The following is a 13,812-nucleotide window of genomic DNA, read 5'->3' on the forward strand; positions in this document are numbered from 1 at the left end:
CACACACACACACACACACACACACCGTCCAGGACCATTCAAGCCCAAACAAAATGACATTCATTAGGAAACCACACTCTTCTGAATTAATTGCATTTCTGAAATGAAATAAATATTTTAAAGTACAGTTTCTTGACTTAAAACACAATCACTAATTGCAAATGGTTGTGTTGATATCATCAACCTAACCTGAATAAAATAGCTATCATATTAGTAAGTATATTAATAATAATTATACATATATATGCATATTAATATATCTTCGGCCCCAGGGTCTCTTAAGATTTGGGTTACAAATTTGGTTTCGAGGTGGCTTATTTTATCCAGTTTTTGTCTTTAATAGTGTCAGTATTGCCACTGATATATTTGGTTTTGATTGAAGGAGATCTACTTCTTTTGTCTTCTTTTATCTTTTTCACATATGGGGTTAAAACCCCTGGATAACCAATAATAGCTCCTCATCACAGAGGAAGTGTGAGGTAAGGAAAACTCTAGCAGGTAATGCAAGTCAGGTGAAGTGTCTTGAGAAGACCACAGTGGCAGCCTTACCTTTGGGTAAAGGAAAGCTTGCAGAATCAGATAGGGTGGGAAAACTTGGGGACCTGCTGGAAGCTGGGATTACACAGCACATTACATGAAATTGAGGAAAAGTCAACTGCATATAGCAAAGAATGGGGGTGGCGAGAGTATGTGTGGGCTCTGGTGGGTGTGGTTGTAGGATGGTAGAGATTACGGTTATGGTTAAGCTGATATAGAAAGAGGGTAAGAGGTATAAATAAAATGGCAAGTTTTAGTGTCAAGAACATAATTTTTTCCTTAATTAGGAGACTTGTGTGCTAAGCTAGTAGACTTTTAAAAAATAAGAATCATCTGTACTTCCCAAATACACTTTCATCTTTGCTTTAGTGAGAAGCCCACAGAAAGGCCTAAAGCAGCTTCATAAGTCATCTTCATTTTTCGCGAAAAACAAAGAAGCACATTTTAAAAAATCGCACACTTCATTCATCCAAAAATTTTCTTAGAGTCTAATTTAAAAAGTATTCCCTTTAAAAGGAAGGTTTAAAAATTCTTTTCTTCATACATGTGAGCAATAGCTCCTATGAAAATGAGCTTGCCGAAAACTTCTGATCAAAATTACAGACAGCTTTTCCATGACATCTAATTTGACTGTATTTTCCTCATTTTTTTTCAAAAAAAAAAAAAGCTTGAAAAGAAAGGCAAACTTGTACTAAGTATTAGCTTTTTCTCAAAGACATCTCAAAAGGCACTATCGGATATATTCTCTAATGCCTACAAATGTTTAAAGACCATGTGAATCATATCAAAAATAGTGTTTTTCTTTTTAGCAGATTATTTTGAATTTCAGAAAAGAAATATAAAGTGAAAAAAAAATTCCTCTATTCATAAAGATTAAGGATTAATGTCGGGGCTTCCTTGGTGGCGCAGTGGTTAAGAATCTGCCTGCCAATGCAGGGGACATGGGTTCGAGCCCTGGTCCGGGAGGATCCCACATGCCGTAGAGCAACTAAGCCCGTGTGCCACAACTACTGAGCCTGAGCTCTAGAGCCCGCGAGCCACAACTACTGAGCTCGTGTGCCACAACTACTGAAGCCTGCGCACCTAGAGTCTGTTCTCTGCAACAAGAGAAGCCACCGCAATGAGAAGCCTGTGCACCACAGCGAAGAGTAGCCCCCACTCGCCGCAACTAGAGAAAGCCCGTGCGCAGCAACGAAGACCCAACACAGCCAAAAATAAATAAATAAATAAAATAAATTTTAAAAAAAGAAATTGTAGAAAAAGGAGTAATGTCAACATTAATACATAAGCATCTTGCTTGTGACAACAGTTGAGGCATATTTTGATATTAAGGCACTATAAGAACATTTTACTTAAAAATAGGGCAATTTTTGATTGCAAAGTCTGTGATACCAGCTGCGTGTCCTACAATTCAACTCAATTCTGACACTACCTACTGGAGCTAGTTTCAGATCCCACAGGTTAAGGGCTCAGTCCTACAAAACTAAATTAGTGACTTGGAAATTAAGAAACACACTTCTAAATAATTGTTGGATCAAAGAAGTCAAAATTGAAGTTACAAACTGTTAAGGAAGCAGTGTAAAGAAGTGTTAAAATTATCAAGATGCATTTTAAAAAACTGTGCACAGGAAGATATAAAGCCTTAAATGGCTTCATAATTAAAGAAAAATTACTGATTATACAGGTTCTTAGTATCTAGAAAATTAGGAAAACAGCAGCAAGGAAAATGAGAAGAAAAAAGGAAAAAGAAATTAATAAAGATAAGAGGCAAAAATAATTAAAGAGAAAAAAATTATAGAGACCAAAAATCCCAAAAGTCAGTTGTAGGCACAGACCAGTAAAACAGAAAAGCCCTTCATAAACCTGGTTAAGAAGAACAGGACACAGAGCAAATATATAAAATATTAGAAATAAGAAAGATGACATAACACTGATGTGGAATTAAAATATGATATTATTGCATACAATTACATGACAACAAATTGAAAAACTAGGAAAAAATAAAAGATTATTGAGCAAAATATGAACTACCAAAATTTTTACAAGAGAAGAAAGAAAATATAAATAGAAGTTGCAATTTAGGTTAATCTCTACTGTTGAAAAAATACCAGGAGTGGGTGGACGGTTTTATAACTAACTTCTAGCTCACCTTTATTTTTTATTTTTTTAAACATCTTTATTGGAGTATAATTGCTTTACAATGGTGTGTTAGTTTCTGCTATATAACAAAGTGAATCAGCTGTATGTGTACATATATCCCCATATCCCTCCCTCTTGTGTCTCCCTCCCACCCCTCTAGGTGGTCACAAAGCACCGAGCTGATCTCCCTGTGCTATGTGGCTGCTTCCCACTAGCTATCTATTTTACACTTGGTAGTGTATATATGTCCACGCCACTCTCTCACTTTGTCCCAGCTTACCCTTCCCCCTCCCCATGTCCTCAAGTCCATTCTCTACATCTGCGTCTTTATTCCTGTCCTGCCCCCAAGTTCTTTAGAAACACTTTTTCTTTTTTTTTTAGATTCCATATATATGTGTTAGCATACGGTATTTGTTTTTCTCTTTCTGACTTACTTCACTCTGTATGACAGTCTCTAGGTCCATCCACCTCACTACAAATAACTCAATTTCATTTCTTTTTATGGCCGAGCAATATTCCATTGTATATATGTGCCACATCTTCTTTATCCATTCATCTGTCGTTGGACACTTAGGTTGCTTCCATGCCCTGGCTATTGTAAATAGAGCTGCAGTGAACATTGTGGTACATGACTCTTTTTGAATTATGGTTTTCTCAGAGTATATGCCAAGTACTGGGATTGCTGGGCCGTATGGTAGTTCTATTTTTAGTTTTTTAAGGAACCTCCATACTGTTTTCCATAGTGGCTGTATCAATTTACATTCCCACCAACAGTGCAAGAGGGTTCCCTTTTCTCCACACCCTCTCCAGCATTTATTGTTTGTAGATTTTTTGATGATGGCCATTCTGACCAGTGTGAGGTGCTACCTCATTGTAGTTTTGATTTGCATTTCTCTAATGATTAGTGATGTTGAACATCCTTTCCTGTGTTTGTTGGCAATCTGTATATCTTCTTTGCAGAAATGTTGATTTAGGTCTTCTGCCCATTTTTGGATTGGGTTGTTTGTGTTTTTGATATTGAGCTGCACGAGCTGCTTGTATATTTTGGAGATTAATCCTTTGTCAGTTGCTTCATTTGCAAATATTTTCTCCCATTCTGAGGGTTGTCTTTTTGTCTTGTTTATGGTTTCCTTTGCTGTGCAAAAGCTTTTAAGTTTCATTAGGTCCCATTTTATTTTTGGTTGTTTTTATTTCCATTTCTCTAGGATGTGGGTCAAAAAGGATCTTGCTGTGATTGATGTCATGGAGTGTTCTGCCTATGTTTTCCTCTAAGACTTTTATATAGCTCACCTTTAAAAACAGATCATTTTATAGCAGATGCAAACTATTATATACAGAATCATTAAACAACAAGGTCCTACTGTGTAGCACAGGGAACTATATTCAATATCATGTGATAAACTATAATGGAAAAGAAATTAATAAGAATATATATATTTTTGAATCGCTTTGCTGTGCAGCAGAAATGAACACAATGTTGTAAATCAACTATACTTCAATAAAATAAAATTTTAAAAAACCCCAGATCATTTCAGTGTTATTTAAACTATTTCAGACCCTAGATTTTTTGAGATGTCTCCTCACTTATGTGAAAAATGCAGTTTAACTACTACACTTGTTAAAGAGAACACAAGAAGAGAACTGCTCATCCACTGCTCTTATGACTATGGATGCAAATTCCTCTAACATTAAATAATACCAAGTAGAGTGGATTACGTTGGCACCGTATTTTAAAGAAGAAAAGATGACTTGAACACATACAAGTGTGTGAGGCGAGAATGTAAGAGATGAGAGAGACCTGCCCTAAATCTGCACTGTTGCCATTTGTTTATGGGGAGCATTTCCCTCCTCTTTTCCTTTTTCACTCCCCTCCCGCATCCTTGGACTTTTAAAGTCCACATGTGAACCTGAGCTGGTTTCCAAGCCGTTTTGCACATGGACTAAAGCCACACCTAAGAAGCCGGAACATACACAGCCTCCTAGGGCTTAGCCATTGTTCAAGTGAGAAAATCCCTCTGGCAACTGTTGAGGGAACACATGAAAGTTAGGGAATGAGATCCCGGAGGTGAAGAGCCCCTCTTCAGAGACCACAGGTTGTCACAAGCAAGGCGGGCTCCCAGATCGTTCTGGGTGACAGAGGTGGCCAGTGTCCTGGAGCTCAGAAGACTTCCTAAAACCCTGGCTCCTCCACGGTGCATCAAGTTTTCTCTCCTTTCTCGCTGATTCTGCAGTCAGAATATCGTGTGTTGTATAACACGTCGCCCAGTATCATCTTTTTAAAAATCTGTAGATTTTTCCATCTAGTACACACCAGTTTTCATAACTTCCCCTTCAGAACTGGCTTTCTGTTCTGCCACATCTCTGTGTTTGTATATTTATTTAAGTGTATATTCACATGTCCATTAATCAAGGTATGAAGACACTACAAGTCCTTTCTTTTTGGATATCATCAACCTTTTTATTTTAATGCTCTACTGGCAGCTTTGTTATATCAAATGTGAAACTTCTAGTTAAAGACGGTTCAAGATAGTGGGATGAGGAGGTTTTTCCTTAATCTCTTCAGACTCTCCCCTGTACCACCACCATTAGATAGTTAGAGAAAACACCTACTGCCATGAAGAGAATGAAAGAGAAACATGAATAGGAGGAAAATTTCAACAAACTTCTGAAAGATAAAAAGAGAATGGAAGTTTTTTGACAAGGAAAAGAGATTGAGGCTGTGGCAGAGCAGAGTCAGTGGGGGTAAAGGCATCGGGACTGAGGAGAGTGGCTTAACTGAGAAGGCTGTCTGCAGAGCAACTTAATGCTTTCTTCCTGACAAGTCCATTTCTTTGCTTTCCTTATCTGTGTTCTCATAGCTCAGTGTAGGAATCAAGCATCAATCTCAGTCTAAAAATACCTAAGGATTCTTCTCTAATCAGATATAAGGATCTACACAGGCGGAATTAGAACTTTTGGTGTCAGCCCCCCAGAGTGAAGTTCTCCCATTTTGGCCACTGGAACCTCCACAGCTATAGACCTGCTACCTGCCTGTTCCCATTGAAGGCTTCATTTCATTTAGACAAGTCCTGAACACATCCATAAAGTTTCCAGTCAGTGTTCCTATTAGTGAGAGAGACCAAGCAAGGAATCAGACCCACATACAACCATAGAGGAAACGCACCCCTGCTACAGGCAGAAATTATTCCATTCTCTTGTCTTAAATAGAATGAATATCCAAGGACCGTCAACATCATGAAAGGACAGGCTAAAAGGCAGGGCAAGATAAAGAAAGAATAAGATTAAAAAAACCAAAAAACAAAAAAAACCAAAAACAAAACCCAGAAAACCTGTCTCTAGAAGAAACAAAGAAACTTCGGAGAAAGATTTGAGAAGGTAGTACCCCCAGAGTAGAGGAACAGAATGCTAGGTGAAAAGAACAATCAGGGAACAAATTAGAACATTTATTGCATGTATAATCATATGCCAAATGAAAAATTTTAAGAATGATTAGAATATAAAGGAAGTCTCTTACAACATAGAGAACAAAACAAAGAGAGTGAACAAAACACAGAGACAACAATAACAAAAACAAAACAAAGAGATTGAATACTTGAGATAGATAAGATATACAGAGAATAATTCTAAGAAAGCCAACTCACCTAATAGGAATTCCAGAAAAATAGGGAAACAATTACCAAGCGGAAGGAATTTTAAAGAAATAATACAAAAAACTGTCCCAGAGATCAGAAGAGACTACTTTTCTGTTTGAGTCTATCAAGTTCCTACCGAATAATTGAAAGAAGACCCACCTGTAAACATGGTCCTGAATTTTTTTTGTCAGAACACAAAAGAAAGAGAAGATTCCTGAAAACTTCCAGATAGATAAACTAGGTCCTCTGCAAAGGATAGAGAGTCAAGTAACATTGAGCTTTCAATCACCAACAGAAATGGTAGGAGAAAAAGGAGCAATGCATTCGAAATTCTAATGGGCAATAATTCTAAACCTAGCATTCTTACACAAACTATCCATTAAGCAGCATGGCAAAACAGATACATTTTAGGCACACCAGGACTCAGAAAACTTATATCCCATGCACCCTTTCTAAGGAAGTCATTTCAGATATAATTCAGCAAAATGAGTGTAGATATGAAGTGTTGTCACTTGAATTGTGTGCCTGCCCCCCCTGTTTTGTAGTTCTATCCCCCAGTACCTATGAATGTGACCTTATTAGGAAATAAGGTCTTTGCAGTGATCAAGTTAAGATGAGGTCATTAGGGTGGACTCTAATCCTCTTATGACTGTGTCCTTCTAAAATAGGAAAATTTGAACACAGAGACAGACAGGCATAGAGGGAAGATGATGTGAAGACACAAGGAGAACACTATCTACAAGCTAAGGAATGTCTAAGGATGCTCGATGATAGGTGAGAGGCATGAACAGATTTTCCCTCACAAATCTCAGAAGGAGCCAACCTTGCCAACACCCTGGTCTTGGGCTCCCAGCCTCCAGAACTATAAGATATTAATACCTTGTTATGGCCGCCCTAGAAAACTAATATACCAAGACAAAAGATTTCTGATAGACAAGATGGTGGAATTCACGTGGAGGCCTTGGAATAACTATTCTAGAATGACAGTTTTCAAGCAGGTCCTTAAACAATCAGTCCATATTGGGAATGAAATCAGAGGGCTCCAAGAAGAATGAAGGACAGAATAGACACAAAACAAAATAACAGATAGTGCCTAAGGGGCTAGATAATGTTAGTGACTTGTGAAGAAAGGGTATATTTCTTCTTTTCACAAAAAATTAGGATCTCCACCAAAAATGGAAAACAAACCAAAAAACAGACTGTGTGACAAAATCATGGCAAATATGAAGGAAACCAAGAAATATCATGAGTGTCTTTCAGCAGTTGATGGTGTTATGAAACAGAAATCATTGAACCTAGAAGTGGTACCTGGAGTGTCATGAGAGTTATGAATTTGGACCTAGAGAAAATGAAATGTAATTTTATCACACTACTTGTTTCTGCAGTGAGGATTATTAAAGTAGTCATATAATATATGCTCTGTTTGTTGATTTTAAGCTTTTAGAAAGAGACTTAAGTGTGGTCACAGAACATAAGATAAATGTTATCAGTCCTAACAATACAAAACTAAAGATACTGCTCAACAGGTAGAAGGTGGAAGGTGGTGAGAAGGAGAAAGAAGGGCAGAATTTAAATTCTGTTAATAGTTAAACAGTTAATAGTCTCATAATATAGTGGGTAGTCAAGAGACATTGCCTAAATTTTCTAAAATAAGAAAGAGTAATTTAATTGTATTATTTATTTGTGCAAAAGCTATCAAAAATAACTAAAATTATAACTGTCAAAAATGGGTACAATCTTTCTCAAATTGATAAAGGACATCTGTGGAAAACCTACAGCTAACATCATACTTAATGATGAGCAACTAGATGTTTCCTCACTAAAATCAGGAATAAGACAAGAATATCTGCTATCACCACTACTATTCTACACTGTATTGGAAGTCTTAGCTAATGCAACAAGACAAGAGAAAGAAATAAAAGATATACAGACTAGGAAAGAAGAAATAAAACTTTTTTCACAGATGACATGATTGTTTATGTAGAAATCCCAAAACAATAACAACAAAAACTCCTGGAACTAATAAGTGATTACAGCAAGATGGCAGGTTACTAGGTTAATAAATAAAAGTCAATTTCTTTCTGCTATACCACAAATGAACGATTGGAATTTGAAATAAAGAACACAAGACCATGTACATTAGCAACAAACAAACAAACAAAAAGGTGTAAATGTAACAAAATACCTATAATATCTATATGAGAAAAAATTTAAAAATCTGATGAAAGAAATCAATGAAGATCTAAATAAATAGGGAGATATTCCATGTATATGGGTAGAAACACTCAATATTGTCAAGATGTCAGTTCTTCTCAAGTTGATCTATAAATTCAACATAATTCCAATCAAAATCTCAGCAAAATAATTTGTGGGTATTGAAAACCGATTCTAAAGTGGATCTGGAGAGACAAAAACCCAGAATAGCGATCTCAATATTGAAGAAGAACAAAGTTGGAGAACTGATATAATGCCTGACATTAAGGCTTAGTATAAATCTAGAGTAATCAATACAGCGTGGTCTGGTGAAAGAATAGACAAATTGATCAAGGTAACAGAATAAAGAGTTCAGAAATAGAGCAACACAAATATAATCAGCTGATATTTGAAAAAGGGGCAAAGACAGTTTAATGGAGAAAGGACAATCTGTTAAACAAATTGCACTGGAACACCTGGACATCTACATGCAAAAAAAAAAAAAAAAAAAATCTAGACACAGACCTTTCACTTTTCACACAGATTAACCCATGGATCGTAGAACTAAAAGTAAAATGAAAAACTGTAAACCTCTGAGAAGATAACATAGGAAAAATCTAGGTGACTTTAGGTTTGGTGATGATAAATACAGACATTTTTAGATACAACACCAAAAGTATGATCCATGAAAGAAAAAATTGACAAGTTGTACTTTATTAAAGTTAAAACCTTCTGCTCTGCAAAAGGACCATGTCAAGAGGTTCAGAAGACAAGCCACAGACTGGGAGAAAATATTTGCAAAAGACACATCTGATGAGGAACTACTATAGAAAATATACAAAGAACTCAAAACTCAGTAAGAAGAAAACAAACAATCTGATTAAAAAATGAGTCAAAGATCTTAACAGACACCTCACCAAAGAAGATATTACAGATGGCAAGTAAGCATATGAAAAGATGTTCAACATGACATGTCATTAGGGATTTGTAAATTAAAACATCAATGAGATGCCACTACCCACCAATTAGAATGGCCAAAATCCAAAAGCCTGACAACACCAAAGGCTGGAGTGGATATGGAACAACAGGAACTCTGATTCATTGCTGGTGGGAATGCAAAACACCACTTTGGAAGACTGTTTGGCAATTTCTTACAAAGCTATGCATACTCTTAACATATGATTCGGTAATCACATTCCTTGGTATTTACCCAAAGGAGTTGAAAACTTACGTCCGCACAAAAACCTGCATGTGAATGTTTTTAGCAGCTTTATTTATAATTGTCAAAACTTGGAAGCATCCAAGATGTCCTTCCACAGGTAAATGGATAAAAAGACTGGTGTATCTAGACAACGAAATTTTATTCAGTGACAAAAAGGAATGAGCCATCAAGCCACGAAAAGACGTGGAAGAACCTTAAATGCATATTCTGAGTTAAATAAGGCAATCTGAAAAGACCACGTACTGTATAATTTCAACTATATGACATTCTGTAAAAGGTAAAATTATGGAGACAGGTAAAAGATCAGTGATTGCCAGGGTCTTTTGGGGAGGGAGGGAGAGCAATGAATAGGTAGAGTACAGGGGATTTTTAGGGTGGTGAAACTATTCTGTATGATACTGTAATGGTGGATATAATGTCATACGTTTATTGAAACTTACAGAATGTGCAGCACAGGAATGAACCTTAAAGTAAACCATGGACTCTCATTAATAATAAAATATACATATTGGCTAATTAGCTGTAACAAATGTGTCACACTAACACAAACTGTTAACAATAGGGGAAACTGGTGGGGGGGATGGGTAGAGTGTAAGAGGATTCATAGGAATTCTCTGTACATTCCGCTTAATTTTCTTATAAACTTAAAACCACTTAAAAATATTAAAAGCCCAATAATTTTTAAAAATAGTTACAAAAAGCTATTTCACAATGTTCTATTTTTATATTTATGTGAGTCTAGAAATATTCCAGCAAAAATGAAATTCTTCTCCACCACTAAGAGTAGCCTAATACATTATATATGTGTTTTCAGTCAACTGGCTTTCCTGCTTTGGAAGTTGTGATTTCTTTCTTGTACATTTTATCACATATTTCTTTCACTGCTTTCTGTGATTGGTTTGGGAAGAGTATTAGATGGATTTGATTATGTGGTTGGGACATTTCAGGTGAGATGAATGATACTTGCTCTTTGAAAATACAATAAAATAAATTTAATATTTGTAGTTTTTTCTTATCCCCCAAAGTCTCACAATCTATAGTGAAGCTCCTTTACATACAGAAAATTTTTCTCTGAGGAATTAAAAGGGTATCTATGTTGGCTTCTCCTATTGAAGAAAAGTTACAGGAGAAAGAAAAAGCCAAGTCAGACCTGTCTTTGTTTAGAAATAGAATGATTGAGCTCTGGGAGACCAACAGAGTTTCAATGCATTATATTCCTCCATTCAATAATTCATATATTCAATCAGCAAATATTCATTTAATTACACTTACTTGCCAGATTTTGAAGAGGCTCTGGGGCTACATTGGTGATATGGTCTTATTCTTCAAGACACTGTGGTCTGGTACAGAATTCCATTAATTGATCTGTCAGTTTTGATAAAGTCTAATCAGTGATATGATAGAGAGGAAGAACTGTACTCTGGAGCTTGGCACTGCAAGAATACTGAAAGTAATCTAGTGTGGCTTGGGTGCATTTTGTAAAGGCGGGTGTGGCAGGGAAATGAAGCCAAAGAGGCTGAGCCATAAATGACATTTGCCTTTATCCACATTTGCAGCAGGATCAGACCCCTCTTGAATTCCAAGAAAAACTCTCTTGACCTCTTCTGTTATTCCTGATGACCATGGAAGCAGTTCCTCAAGGGCTTAGACCAACCTCATACAGGAACACTCTAGGACTGCCTCACCCTTTTTGTTTCCTGACTCGAATCTTCTCTGTGAAAACCTCTAGGCACTCATGCATGGGCAGCCGGGAAGTACAGGGACCAATCAATGCCCTGTGGGGCAATCCTTGACTAACTGGGAATAAGCTCTGATGAATAAATGCTTCTTCCCTCTTCCTCCCCTCGGGTGGACAGTTCTGAGATGTATTTCACAAGCCTTCACAGTAGGTCCTGTAGGATAGAACATCCGATTTCCCACAGGGATGGCCAAGTCTGTTATGCATCCCTGTGTTGGTTTTCCCTCTTTCTCTCTTCCTTCCACTCACTCTTGCTCCCTAGGAATACATTGCCATATATATTATTTTTATATTAGCTTTTGTCTCACTCTCTGCCTTCTGAGGAAACCAGGTTAAGACAAGCAGGGAATGACATATTTTAGGTATTGTGTGTACACACACACACACACACACACACACACGCACACACACACCCTAGTGATAACCCGGGAGAACATAGTAGTAGAGTGTTAATATAGGAGATAAGGCAACCAAGTAGAAGACTGAGGTAGTGATATGGGTGAGATATGAGAGTGGCTTGAACTTGGGTAGTGACAGTGGCGATGAAGAGAAGTGGGTAGATTTGAGAGACGTTTTAGAGATAGAATAGCAGCTAATAAGATTTAGGGGGTAAGACAGAAGAGTCAAGAATGATTCCTAGGTAACTGTTGGTACCCTTTATTGAGTTAGAGTGTGGAGAAGAGAGAACAGGGTTGGTGGGAGAAATAATGATTTCTATTTTAGACATGTTCTGTTTTAGATTTTTATGGTATAGTCAAGAGGAAATAGCCCTGGTGGTTGATAATGAGCTTCTGGAACCCAGGAGAGAGAACTGAGGTGGAGGAAAAGATGTAGCTGTCATGAGTGTGCAAATAGCCTTTTGAAGCTGTGAGCCAGGGAAAGTGAGTATGAAGAAGACCTAGGATCAAATTCTAAAGAACACCAACTTTTAGAAATGGGCCACAAAAGAGAACTTGGCAAGGAAAGGAGAGAGGGATAAAAGAAAAACTAGAACAATGGTATCAGAGAAGGCAAAGAGAGAGAGCTTTCCTAGGATGAGAGATAGTCAATGCTGTCAAATGCTACAGGAAGGTCAAATAAGACAAGAAATGAAAAACACCCATTGGAATTAGAAACATAAAGACATGGGTGATGTTTTCTAGATCAGTTTCACTGCAGGAATGGGAAAGTAGTCCTATTAAAGGGGTTTGAGAAAAGACTGTGAGATAAAGAAATAAGGACAACATGTTAGTTTTGTATTGCTATGGTAGCAGATTACCATAAACCTAGTGGCTTAAAACAAAACAAAATGATTATCTTATAGTTCTTTGGGTTGTGTGAGCAATGTGCATCTTACTGGGCTAAAATCAAGGTCTTATCAGGACTGTGTTCCTTGTGGCGGGCTCCAGAGATTCAGTTTCTTTGAGTTTTTCAGCTTCTAGTGGCTGCCCACGTTCCTTGGCTTGCGGCCCCCTTTCTCCATCTTCAAAATCAGCAATGTTTCAACTCTCTGACCATTCTTCCTTGATCACATCTCCCTCTGTGTTCAACCCTGGAAAGATTCTCTGCTTTTAAGGATTCAAGTGATTAGACTGTGCCTGCCTGGATAATCCAGGAGACTCTTTCCATCGCAAGGTCCTTTGCTTAATCATATCTGCGTGAGATTACCTTTTGCTATGTAAAGTAACATATTCATAATTTTGTGGATTAGAACATGGGTATTTTGGGGGGGGGGGCATTATTCTGCCTACCACAGGCAATGAGTAGAACTCTTTAGAAATTTTTATAGGGAGGAGGGAAATAGGGTATGCTTGAGGTATGTGAGGTTGGGGAGGATTTTTAAAGGAAGTGACAGGAAGGGAAGCAGGCAGATGATACACTCCAAGGATGACATCCTTCCGAGACCAGTCACAGACAAAAACTGGCTGTTTGTTTTACTGGGTTACCTGTAGGTTAAGTTTCTGTCATGGGAAAGTGATTATCCATTACATGTTAGATTATGGCCATGAGGATGATTTGGGGTTAATCAAGATAGTATTGAAATGAACTTTAAGAACTTTAGAGTCTTGCTAAAGTAATCCTAGCCAAACATTTATTTAGTTTGCTATGCCATAAACGTTGTTTCTAAAATTAAAATATGGCTTATGAAAACTGTATTTTGTCCTTTTAGGCAATACATATTCTAAAATCTTTGTATTGAATGGTAGAATTAATTACATGCTCCAGTATACCCTGTACTTTTGATGACTAAATTGCCACCAAAATTAAGTGGAAGTAACTGAGGGATTAAGCATGAAGTATAAACTAAATTAAGAAATATTTTTAGAATTCTTGTCCAGGACCCTTAATTGTACATTATTATAGCTCTAATG

The sequence above is a fragment of the Eschrichtius robustus genome, chromosome 17, assembly GCF_028021215.1.
Source record: "Eschrichtius robustus isolate mEscRob2 chromosome 17, mEscRob2.pri, whole genome shotgun sequence".
NCBI classification, from domain to species: Eukaryota; Metazoa; Chordata; class Mammalia; order Artiodactyla; family Eschrichtiidae; genus Eschrichtius; species Eschrichtius robustus.